Source organism: Eucalyptus grandis, chromosome 2 (assembly GCF_016545825.1).
Source record: "Eucalyptus grandis isolate ANBG69807.140 chromosome 2, ASM1654582v1, whole genome shotgun sequence".
NCBI classification, from domain to species: Eukaryota; Viridiplantae; Streptophyta; class Magnoliopsida; order Myrtales; family Myrtaceae; genus Eucalyptus; species Eucalyptus grandis.
Window position 1 is genome coordinate 16,894,658 of NC_052613.1, and position 13,506 is coordinate 16,908,163.

Genomic DNA, 13,506 nt, shown 5'->3' on the forward strand with positions numbered 1-13,506 from the left:
CCGAACTTTCATTTGTGACACAAAAAATCTTGAACTTTCATTTTGTGACATATTTACCCTAAATCATAGGGATATTTTGTCTTTTACTTTTAAAATTTTTTTTTTTTTTTTCTTCTTTCTTCCCTCCACCGGCCCCCGGAGGGAGGCGGCGTCCGGCGAGGAGGCCCTCGCCGGCGTCGGGCGAGGGTCCTGGCGAGGAGGCCCTCGCCGACGCCGACGGGGCTAGGGCGGCCCTCGCGAGATGCCGGAGAGGGCCGCCCTCGCCGGCGTCGGCCCGGGCGAGGGCGACCCTTGCACGGGAGGCCCTCGCCCGACGCCGACGAGGGCCGCCTCGCTTGCGTCGGCGGGCGACCCTCGCCGGGCGGCGGAGAGAAGAAGAAAAAATTTTAAAAAAGAAATAAAAGAAAAAACAGAAAGAATAAGACGAAAATGTCCTTAATGGGGTAAATGTGTCGTAGTTTGCCAAAGTTTGGGGTTTTTCGTGTCACAAAAAATTTCAGGGTAAATCTGTCACTTAAGGTAAAGTTTGGGATTTTTGGTGGTCTTTTCCCTTTACTTTATTAGTAAGTATAGAGGAAAATTAATTAATTAATTGCATGGAGTTATGAGGAGCATTTACATTCGTAGTAATTTGATAAGCTCATGACAGTGGCATTTAATTGGACCGTAAGTGGATGGACTTAAATCAAGGCTACGAGCTTAATTAAATCATCTAGATTAAGCCCATAAGGGTAGGAAAATTCGGCCGAGCCCATAGAGGTCCATACTGGCGGAAAATTGCACAAGGAGGTGGGGGGAGGGGGTTGAGCTTTAGAATTGAATTATGTTAAGCCCATCTGAGTTAGAATTGATAAAAGGCTTTAAACTTAATGAAATGAGCTCCCTAATCTTTTAATATGGCCGAAACTAAGCCTGGATAATAGAAGTAAGACCTAGGTTTTCACTAAAAACACATGTTAGGTCTTCACAACTGGTCGCCAATATCACAATTGAAACACATTTAGAGAAAACACGCATAGAGAAAGAGAGGAAGAGGGAAAGCTAGTGGCCAAGTTCCAGGCGACCACACCACCCACAGGTGATTGTTTCTCGGCGGTCCAGTTTCCATCCCAAAATTGGGAATCGGGGACCAGACCGACGGTCCACTTCAATTCTTGAGTAGTCCTCTACTTCGATTCCCGAGTAATCCAATAAAACCGGTCACATGTGCTTGAAACACATTCACGAAAAAAAAATCAAACTACTTCAAAATTTGTGCGAGTAATCCAATAAAACCGGTCACATGTGCTTGAAACACATTCACGAAAAAAATCAAACTACTTCAAAATTTGTGTTAGCATTGACCACGCTTTGAGTAGTCAAGAAAAGCTATGTTCATACTTATTCCACATGCATCACAGGTTCTACAATTAATCTTAGCCGAAAGGCCGACAAAACCATGCTTTAGGTAATCGCATGGCTTGACTTTTATGCATAATCTTTTATATGATCTTTGCATGTCCATTCGATGTAGGACTCTCAGAGCGGCTTGTCTCCATTGGCTTTTATTCACAACCATCATTTTTTGCCGGGCAAATATAGTAGTATGCCTTGGGAGCTCTTGCAGGTGAGGGGAAGTGAGAGAGACAAAGGGAGTGAGTGTGTGACAGCAAGAGAGAGCTTCGATAAGTCCGACATCGGGTACTAGTGAAGGCTAATAAGCAGGTTGCCTATTTAAGTAGTGATTGATGGGATAAGATGAGATGTATCCGTGAAGTCTATCATTATCACCTAGAGGGGGAGTGAATAGATAATTATAAGCAATTAAAGCGGAATTTAAAACAACCAAGTTCAATATTATGAAAGAACAAAATCCGAAATAAGACTTCACAATGATTAGATCTTTTTCAATATCTGATGAAGAACTATGTAGTGATCAAACTTTACTGTGTACAATAAACAGAATAAATGAGACATTAAATGATAGAGAAATTTGCACACAACAATTATAGTGGTGTGGCTTATGATAAGTCTACATCCACTCTCCCACGTTAATAGTCTATCGGCTGGATTTCACTAAAGAACTAATAAGATGTTAAAATAACTGAGTATTTTGTACTCAAGTAGGTGCAATCGTTTCTTTTGATCTCACTCTCTTTACAACCTCTCAAAGATTACAACTTAAGCTCATGAAGACAAATGTGTAATGGTGAAGCTCTCTTTAAACTTTGGAATTCTAGACTTCAAATCCTATTTTCCTTTAGTGTCTCAACTTAATACTTCTCACTATTCAAGTTGACCGTTGAACAGAAACTCTAAGGATCATTCATCCAGTTAACCCATTGGACATGAATGATATGGAAGATCTGATTGCTTTAAGAATGCCAAGAATAAAGTCTCCCTTTGATTATGTTGCTTGTAAGTCCATCGAAATCTAGCCTAAGGATTTTGAGAATCCTTGGCTATGCTTTGTTTTCTATTCTTTGAAGATGTGCCAACTAGGATATGTTAGCTATTCAACATCACACTAAGGGTGTATTTGGTAACCATTATATTTCTAAGAACAATTTTTACTCAATTTTTTTTTTCTGATTTTGTTCCTCAGACCAGTTTTTGATCATTCAAAAGCGTTTGGTAACTATTAAAAAATTATTTCCCATAATAAAAATATGTTTGGTACGACCCTCAAATTTTTCTATTATTTAAAATTTCTTTTAATTTTTTAATAATTTTATCATCTTTTTTCTTTTTTTTTCTTTATCCGTTTTTCTTCTTCCTATAGCCAGTCGCTAGCCATGACATTGGTCTGTGATCAATCGGATGATAGTCGGTGAGGTCACTGACCTCGTTTGGTCGATTGTTGACCATTGCTCTGGTCGGCAACTAACTAAAAGAAGAAGAAGAGGAAGAGAAAAAGAAAGAAAAGAAAAGAGAAAAAAGAAAGAAAATTGTTTGAGCTTGATTATGGAATTGTTACTGGGAATAAATAAGTAATTTTTTTTTACTTCTTGATTTTGTTCCAAATTTATTACCAATAACAAATTTTGTTTCTACAAACAAAAATGTTACCAAATAAATTTTTGTTCATTTTTTTGTTTCGGGGAACAAAATAATAGAATGAGGTACCGTTTAGCATGTTATCAAACAAGTCCCAATTCTCTATCGTGAGACTTCTCTCTTACACAAACTCACACGTGCATTTTAACAATCTCCCTTTCATGTGTGAGCTCCAGTGGTGAGTATGTTCTCCTTGAATTTAGGTACTTTTGCATCAATACATCTCAACTTGAATCTCCAAGTCATTGCAATGCACCTGCAACTATACACAACAACCAATCAACAACTTGGGATTGCATAGTCCATGGCCTCAATCTCGCATCACCAAACTAGACCAACTGCCCATAATCTCTTCTCGTTGGACTTGCGTTACGAGATCAACTGTCCATGGTTATTCTCGTCAAATCAACTGTGACAATTTTCACCCGAAACAAACGTCCATCGCAAGATTTCTTTTTGAGATATTCACCAAATATCAAAACAAACTAAAGGCTAACAACATCAGCTTTGATATTTTTTGTTGTGAGCGCGTAGCAGAAACCCTTGACATTTGTTAAAAATATTTGTTAACAAATATATTAAGGGCCTTGGAAGTAGCTACATCCAACCAATATTCAGGCTTAGAACTTTCCTGCACCAGTCCAATTAGAATGCAATTATATGAGTCTATTATTAATAATGTTATATATTGACAAATGCTTGTATTATGCAATTTAACAATATATTTTTTGTTAGGGGTCCGAACCGACTTCTGGTTGTCTATGCAACGATTGGCTAAATGGGTAGCCACAATTTAAGTGATAACATGAATTTAACCAAAAATTAGAAATTCATTAACCCCTCCAGATGGCTCTCCTTTTGTATAAAGAGCATGAGTTAACGAGTAATGCAATGTTTGAAAATTTGGTAAAGTCTATCCAATCAAGCTAAGTTTTGGAATGGAACCATTGGAGTTGCCGCAATAGTCACCATTTTCGTGAGAAGGGGAGAGGTGGAAATTTTGAAAGTTTGATTCCCTACCTTTGCGGGTAGGGACTCGTGAGTCGTAAGTGAGGAAGTAAGGTTTCGTAATTTGCGCACAGCACATAGCACATATAGGGTGCGCATGGCAACATCTCTATTCCGGTGAACTATTTCTTTTCAAAAATAGTTTTTTCTATTTCTACTTCGGGAACAATTTCTGAGTAAAATAAAGTGTTTGGTAATTATACGGAAATGTGTTTAGTAAAAATTTATAAATTATTATATTTATTTATTTATTCTTCTTAATCATGAACCGCCGACCGCTATCTGTCGCTGCATAACCATTGCATGACCGCCGCACGATTGCCGCACGACCGCTGCACGACTGCCAATCGTCGCCGCAGGATTGCCACCCACAGCCCACCCACCGTGGGAAGGGGCAATGGTCGGTGAGCTATGGGTGATAGTCTTGCGGCAGCAGTTGGCGGCGCAGTCGGCGGTTGACTTTCAGAATTAGAAACGTTACTATGCAGGCCCTAAGTTCCTATCAATTTGCTAAAGTCCGTATAATTGGAATCGATAAAATTGAACTTACGTTTTGGGATATGAAACCCGAATAAAAACAAAACATTTAAAGAGAATAGACCGCAAAATGCTGCAACAGGCGGATTTCGAACCACAGAAGCTATCAATCGGAACGTTGATATCGATACTTGATGCAATAGGAAGAGCAGGAAGAATTGATAAAGAACCTGACAGTCATGAAAAATGTGAGTGGCTAAAAAATCGTATCATCTCTCTGTTAACTCCATAATAGGTAAGTCTAGAAACAGTCATTGCCAGCTCGGGAAGACCATTAATCTTGAGCCGGAGGATAGCATAAAATAGGGAACCTATGAAAAAATCCGCATGCACCAAGTCGACTTTCATCCGTGGGCGCAAGAAGACGGTCACTGCAATAACTGCAACGACCACGAGCTGCAAAGAGTAACCACCAAGTCAATGAATTTTGCGAGCATTGCTCATTAACCATGTATTGTGACTGCACATTCTGAGTCCAATTGGGTAATTACCTGTGCTGATCTGAAGACATGAACAAACCAATTGCGCTTCATGAGGAGCCATTCTCTCGAAGGCACGCTTTGAACAACTCCCACTTTTTTAACGAGTAAATTTCGAAAGATAAAGCACTTCTGTGCAGCTCAGTTTTCTCGAAAGGCCTGGCAAGTTCCTCGTCCAGTGTCTTTCCCATTGGATGCTCTTTAAACATTCTCGCAAACATGCTTGGAGATATGAAATTATAGGTCCGGTCTTTGTGATGCCAGTATTGCGCCTGATTCTTTTCGGTAACTACCTGCCAAGAATTCCCAAAAACAGAATATGTCAGCGCTATCCTTGCACAGTTCGAACACCTCTTTATTAAGCAAGAGTGCATACTTCTTGGAGAAAGTCAGCAATGGCTTTTCTCATTGGGCACTTGAAACCACAGTGTTCAAAGAAACTGAGAACATCCATCCGAGGTCCATGGTACACTACATGTCCCTGTGCCATCAGAATTACGTCATCAAAGAGATCAAAAGTCTCGGGTGCTGGCTGAAGAAGCGAAACCAAAATTGTGGACTTTGTTATGTGCGCCAATTGCTGCAAGCATGTAATGATCTGAAAGGTAGTGGAGCTGTCCAAGCCTGTTGATATCTCATCCATAAATAGGACTCTCGCTGGACCAATTATCATTTCCCCTGGAAGAGAGAACATCGAAATCTGTAATGAAGCCTAAAATTTACAGTGTGATGTAGAAACTGTTCCCATAAGTTTCTCGTCATTTGCTGCCTGTTCATGTAAAACTAACCGGTCGTCAGCCTTCTCTTTTGACCACCAGAAATTCCTCTGTTCATCGCATCCCCAACAATTGTATCTGCGCAGATGTCAAGTCCAAGAACCTGACAAGGCGTAAAATCACAGCAATTGTAGCAAAAGTAGACTTGTTTGTGAAAAAAAACTTGGTAACTCCTTTTCTTATTGGAAACATTACCTTCAAAATGCAGTGTTCTTTTCATTCCTCCTATAGAAACTGCCTGCTCATATAGTCAAAACGTCATCAGAAGCCAGTATCGCCAGTCGTTACTGTAACTAAAATATTATAATGAACCCAACTTTGCACAAAGATTAACCTTCGTGTAAGTGTCCATGCTTGGCTCTGGATTAATTCCTGCTTGCTCCTCCCTTTTACTAACTTCTTTCAACATGTCTTCAATGAAAAGCAAACACAAAGAGGATCAACAATGACCACCGCAACTAATAGTAACTTCAAGGTTGGAGAACAAACTGGTACCTGCCCTTCCTCCTATGCCCTGACATCGTTGCAGAGAAATCGAGCGTCTCCCTCACAGTCATCTCGGAAATATGTGTATCATATTGGCTTATATAGGCTGAAGTCTTCTGAGGAATAAACTCATTGAGCTTGTACCCATTGTAGGAAATCTCTCCCTTGACCTTCACCGTACATTGATTGTCAATTTCGCTGATCTTATATATATGCATGATCATTTGCGTCTGAATATAGTTTAAGTATAGGAGCTATTCTTGTCAGAATGGAAAATCTACAAAACACTGAACACCAAAAAAGATAGTACCTTGAGGGATTTCTTTGATTTGCCTGCTAATGCCTGTAATAAGGTGGTCTTTCCGCATTCTGGTGGACCTAACAAGAGTGCCACCCTGCAATATTTTCGAGAGAAAAGGATTACGCTGCACAGTAACATCGCGTGCGTCAACTTTTGAATCTAAACGAGGTGCATATGCTGAGCTTTAATATAACCTCGCAGGCTTAAGGACACCGCTTACGTTCTTGAGAATTCTTATCTTGCTCCCTGATGCACGCAGCCAACCTTATTTGTTGGAGCCTGCTTCACAGAGAAAAAAAAAGGTTCTTGGCTCCCACGTGTATGTCCTATGATTTTTACAAGAACGGTTTGCAATAGCTTGATAGAATAGAGAAGAAGTTGCTTGAGCAGTTTCTTTTCTATTCCGGGAAACTATTTCTTTTTATAAATATTTTTTTCTATTTTTACTCCGGGAACAATTTCTAAGTAAAAGAAGGTGTTTGGTAATTATACAAAATTTTTATTCTCGGAATAGAAAAAGAATAGAAATATGTTTGGTAAAAATTTATAAATTTATAAATTTATTTGTTTTTTTCTTCTTACTCACAGATCGTCGACCACCGCCCGTCGCCGCACAACCGTTGCACGACCGTTGCATGATTGTCGCACGACCGCCGCACGACCGCCGACTGTTGATGCAGGATTGCACCCATAGCCCACCGGCCACGGGAAGGGGCGGTGGTTGGTGAGCTGTGGGCGGCGATCCTACGGCAACGGTAGGCAGCATTTATTGGTGGTCATGCGGCGGCAAGCAGCGGTCGTGCGGCGGTTGGCAACGGCAGGCTGCCGGCGGACAGTGGTGATCGTCAACTAGTGGGCTATGGGCGGCAGCCGGTGGGCTAAGGGTGGCAGCAACCGTCGTCGGCAGTTGCCGATGGTCGGCTGCCGACGGTGGCCACGGGCGACAGGAGGTGCCAACGGTTAGCAGCGGCCGGCGGTGGCCGCAAGAACAAAAGAAAAATAGAAAAGAAAAAAAAAACTTATTTTTAGAGATTGTTTCCGGAACAAGAAGTTACTTTTTTTTTTTGGTTTCCTGTTTCTATTTTCCAGCCACTTTCTATTCCACGAAATAGAAAAAATAAGTTGGCGTTACTAAACAAATTTCTGTTCTTTTTTTATTCCGGGAACAAAAGAACATAAATCGGGAGAAATAGAAACGTTACCATGCAGGCCCATAGCAACTTGTAAAATAGATAAAGGATTTGACCAGACCCAAAAAAAAAAAAAAATTGGAATGGATTTGGAAACTTGTTCGGGATAAATCTGAAGAAAATGAACAAATGATAAAGGCCACCGTCTTCTGAAAAGATTGATATGCAGCGAAAGTCAATTAATCAGGAAATTGTGCACCAATAATTATACGTATTAAATAGATTTAATTCTTGAAAATTTGGTAGAGTCCATATCCAATCAAGCTAAGTTATAATTCTGAAAAAAATTATTATCATGTGATTATGATTTTCCAAGATGGGGACAACGAAACAGTGGAAAAAGAGTTCGCCCTTGGAGACGCAATCACGTTAGGCGAGTAAATACTGGAAGCTCGGAAAGTCTTTAGGCAAACTAATCGCGGACCCTGGCGGATGCCATCTGAATTATTGATTTAGGCTTCCTATCTTCCATGACCCAAAGTTGGTCAAAGAAGTTGAAAATTAGACTCTTTGGGGAGTTTGATTTTCCAGTCTTACGTGAGCGTCAACGTAAACTTGTTATACGCGTCGTGAGAAGTCTCTAGCCTCTGACTGCGTAAGATCTTTAGATCCACAAGAGTGAACAAAAATGGCGGAAGCTATCATTGTCGACATTGCTGGAGAGATCATTGCTAAGCTGGTTCCTCAAGCACTAGAGAGGGTTGGAAAGTTATGGGGCGTCAAGCATGAACTTGAACTGCTCAGGGATATTGTTTCCACGCTTCGGGCTGTACTGGACGATGCAGAAGAGCAGTATTAACAGATTCGCCAAATCCAAGTTTGGCTTGAGAAGTTGAAAAATGCTTTCTATGACGCGCAGGACGTGGTTGAAGAAATCAATATAGAAGCTATGCGATGAGAATTAAGGGGTCACAATGAAATGGTGAAGGAAGTAAGGACATTTTTCTCAAGTTCAAACCAATTTGCTTTTAAATTGAAGATAAGTTACAAAGTAGAAGCAGTGAGGGAGAAAATAGAAGCCATTAACGCTAGTAGGAGCTTTCACTTGGCTGGGCGTCCCATGGATTTGCGAGGAGAGAGAGAGAGTGAAAAAAGAGAGGAGACACATTCGTTTATACGTGAGGGAGATATTCTAAGGAGAGATGATGATAAGAAGAGAGTCATGGAATTTTTATTGGATTCAAACATGAAAGAACATGTGTCCATCCTTCCAATAGTAGGTATTGGTGGGCTTGGAAAAACGGCTCTTGCTTAGTTTATATATAATGATGAGACGGTTAGTAAACATTTTAATTTGAAAATGTGGGTTTGTGTCTCTAATGACTTTGATGTGAAATAAATAGTAACATATCATAGCGTGTGCAAAGAAGAAAGAAACAAATGACTTTTCAATGGAACAATTGCAGAGTGAATTGAAGGCAAAAATTGATGGAAAGAAATATCTCTTAGGTTTAGATGATTTGTGGAATGTAGAAGGAGAAACGTGGCTAGGCTTGGAAACTTTACTGGTGGGAGGTGCTAGAGGAAGTAAGATTTTTATAATGACACACATCACTTTCATTTCTGAGGTCACCAGCACTGCTCCACCTCATCTTCTTGGGGGTTTATCTAGAAGTTCATCTCTTGATTTATTAATGCAAATGGCTTGTCGAAAAGAAGAGGAGAGACAATATCTTGACATGCTAGCTATCAGCAAAGAGATAATCAGAAAGTGCTCTGGGTTCCATTGGTCGTTTGAACTGTTGGGAGTTTACTATTCTTTAACAAAACTAGATTTGAATGGTTACTTTTCAAGGATTATGAGCTCCTAAAAGTGTCCCAAAGGGAAGACTGCATTGTTGGAGAAAATCTCTTTATTTGTTTTGAAGCTGACAAAACGTTTCCATCAGTCTAGTTTGAAGACTTGCAAACTCTATCATCAAAGTCCGAAGACCTCTAGACTCAACATTTAAAGTTTGCCCTCATTGATAATTTCCAGACCGACGAAGAAAAGTATTATCCGTTAAAGAAGACTTATCCAAATGCAAGTATATCTTTAAGGATTTGATTCATACAGTTGAAGAAGATCCCACGGCTGGAAATAACATCACATGATTAGTTATTCATATTGAAATCAATTCGAGTAATTAGATCGATTGATTGGCAAAGTATACTTGGAAGGTTCTACTTATGAAAATCTAGATCCTGATTGTATAGGCGAGCAGGATTGATGGGCTATCATCACATTTCTTAAATAACTCGAAATCTTTCTAATTGATTCTGTCCAACGGGTTGATTGGAAGAACTCTTTTGGAATATGCCAACGGTTATGAAGGCATGGGGAAGTATATAAGGAAGACGCTCAAGTTATTTGAGTGTGTGCATGATAGAAAAACTCCAAAGTCTAAAGCTCCTTATTCTTTGTTGTTTCAATTGTTGAGCTCGAATTGTACTCAAAAGAGAGATTAAATACTTGTGAGACCTTGAGGAAGTGTAGTAGTCTCTACACTGTGAAGTTAAGGACATGAGACTGTAAAATCTCTTTTGGTTCTTAGTAAAATCCTACCGGCGGGCTGTCAGTGTAGGAGAGTGGACGTAGGTTTGGTCTAAGCTAAATCACTATAAATCTTGTGTTTTGATTCTCTATCCCTAATCTCTTTACTTTAATTCGCAGCTCTATATAACTGTTTATAGTCTTTTACATTTTTAGTCTATCATTCTTCAAAGACGAATTAATTTGTTAAGTTTTGCAAAAACATCTTTGATCACCTATTCACTCCTCTCTAGGTGCTCTTACTAGCCCTATCATGCATAATATGTGTTCTTAGGCTAAGTTATGACCATCTTCCTTCACATTTGAAACAATTTGTTTCCTAAAGGTTGTGAAACAATATTTCGCATTGTGTCAACATCTTAGGCCAGGACTGAAGAGTCTCCGAATGGTGGACACATTTGATGTTGCCAAACTAGTATCTCTCCTGAAGTGGCTTCTATAAGACAGTAATCTCGAGCGTCTTTGGATCGATATGTGCTTAAATTTGAAGGCTTTACCAAAGCAAATGGAGGCCCTTCAATCGCTCGACATCATTTGGTGCTCGACATCATCTGGTGCTCCTTGTTGACGTCATTAGTGGAAGGAATGCGAAGCCTTGCATCCCTTACTCATCTAAGGATCTCCAGTTGTCGGGAATTGGAGGAGAGGTGCCAAAAAGAAGTAGGCGAGGACTGGTATAAGATTGCTCACATCCCGTACATAACTCATGTGTACCCATAATAGTATGGACTTGACTCCGACTAGACATTCTCCAATTCTCTTCCTTTAGGTATGTGGACCTTTTTCCCCATAATTACATTGGTATTTACATTCCCATTGTGTTTCAATGCTTGATTTGATTGGAGGACATGGATAGAACGTTGAATGGTTTGGACACATCATTGGATGAACCATGGAAGCAGCTATTTACAAAGTGTGGAAAAATCGCAAAACCCCTAAACCAAGTGTTCGTTTTATTTCTAAAAGTGCGAGAAAAAAAGAGAAAATTCATACTCCTCATCAAAATCCAAGCTCATTAAATCTGGCTTATGACTCAGTGCTGAGATATAAAATACTTGCACATCTCGATGATTCTAGAAGCTAAACAAAGAAAACTCTTTGGAGAATGCCTTCTATTTTGCTTCCCTTAAAAATAACTTTATCTCTGTGTCCCCAGCTTAAACAAAAGGATTGCTTGTTTGGTCGTTTGTCGTATAACTATGACGAATGCATTTGTTTTTACGTTGCCTTGGACATTCTTTGATTTGCTTGCCGGCCGTAGCAAGATATCCAGCTTTGTCAAGATGAAGCTCAGTGACCTATTCTCACCTAATTTTCGTCCAAAGCAGAGGCAGACTCAAAATTGCGTGTGTTAAAATCTCTTACGACTGAAGCCCTATGAGTTAAAACGCTGCCTTTATACTGGATATGACATCTTTATCATCTCGTCTGCTAAAATGGTTCGCTGCAGTAGCTGCATAGGTTAGGTAAATACGGTCAATATTCACTTTAGAGCCCTTTTCTGAGGATCTCAATTTTGATACGCTTCCGATGTTCATACGTGATGAACTTGAATCTGTAAAAGTATCTGAGGTGTTAATGTGCTAAGTTGTAAGCTTTGTTAATTGTCACTAGCGCATTCATTAGGCATAGACCAAAATGAAGAATCATATGAACTTTGCTTGAGAATCGATGAGAAATTACCCATGTATATGTTCATATTAATATTAATGACCTAATGCCCAAATTTATTCTGATGCCATGAAAATAAACATGATTCAAATAACCCCAATGTTTTGACCCAAAAAGATAATAATAATAACCTCAATGTCATGAACCCATAATGGATAGAGTAACTAAGATCAGACTTATTTAAAGTAAACACAGAGCTCAACCTTTCATCAACTGCATCAATGGCGTTCTTCTCTGAACACGAAAACATGTGACGTCTTCAGATGTATGTAAGACGAGGCTGGCTCACATTTTACTCAGCGATCATGAAAGCATAACTGGAATCACAGCAGCAGGGAACAAATCCAGAACATGAACAGCAGCAGCCACAACTTGGAAACAGAGGCAGGAGCGAGCTCACAGTACAAAGTGGGTTGAGCCGCATGCAATGAACGAAAGAGGTGGCTGCGCACGACAGTGAATTCAACGGAGATCAGCCTCCCTTTGATACTCACAAGTGACGCTGGAGGTTGCGATGACCTGAGGTGTGGTACATGCAACAACCTATGAATTTGCTGCTCGCATGGATGAAGCCCCAGGAAGTGTAGTGATGGTGTGTTTCGGCTAACTGTGACTTTAGCATTGTGGCTTCAGCTGTAGCTATTCTGGCATTTGGGATGGGGCTGTGGTTTCGTAATTCACTATGGGTTCACTGTGAACGATCTTTATATGAATGCTTTGTAATTTTGATAAAACGTGAACATTTGCATCTGCACGTTAAACAGACACTATCTTTTGTGAATAGACCCTGGCAACTTGCCGGATCTGCATGCTGAATTGCAGCACTTGTATCACTATGTTGCATTTGGCAGTCTCAATACTGCGACATTGCTGCAGCATGCTCTAAAATTAATAGCGAGTGATCTTTGTGTTTATGCATTTCGTGTGCTCTCTTCTAAAATGCTGCGGGTAATCCATGAAATCTGACTATTATAAGAGCATTACAACTTTCAATGCTTGTGATTTGATCTGGTGTGCAATGGATGGGGCGTAGATAAGTACTCCACTAGGACAGATGCTAATTGTCATCATTGATTTCTGCCTTTTAGTAAGGCATATTATAAACAATTCAGGAGAGTTTCTTAGTTAATTTAAAGAGTCATTGACCCAAGTTCAATTAGACCTCGATCTGGAACAAATTGCATGAGGGAAAACCGACTATAAAGGTTCTTTGCCGAAATCAGCCCACTCTGAGGCCAAGATGAGCTGCATTCGAATTTGAATGTTTCCCATCGTAATTTTCTTTCCTTCCACATTGCATGACTTACCGTCTCATGTTGTTTGTTGGAAACCTTTTAAACCATTTTTAATAATTTCAGTTCTTTTTCCATAGAAAATCACTCTTATCATCCGGAGTCAAGGCATGAATATAATCATGTCATATTTTCTGCATTTGTGTCTTGAACGCTTAAGGTTTTCCAGGTTGCTTTGCTCCGATCAGATTGGGATG

At 39.8% G+C, this 13,506-nt stretch overlaps 1 pseudogene; it reads right to left on the reverse strand.

Moving 5' to 3' along the window:
• Positions 1-4,758: 4,758 nt before the first annotated feature.
• On the reverse strand, positions 4,759-7,315 carry LOC120290534 (annotated as a pseudogene).
• Positions 7,316-13,506: the final 6,191 nt, after the last annotated feature.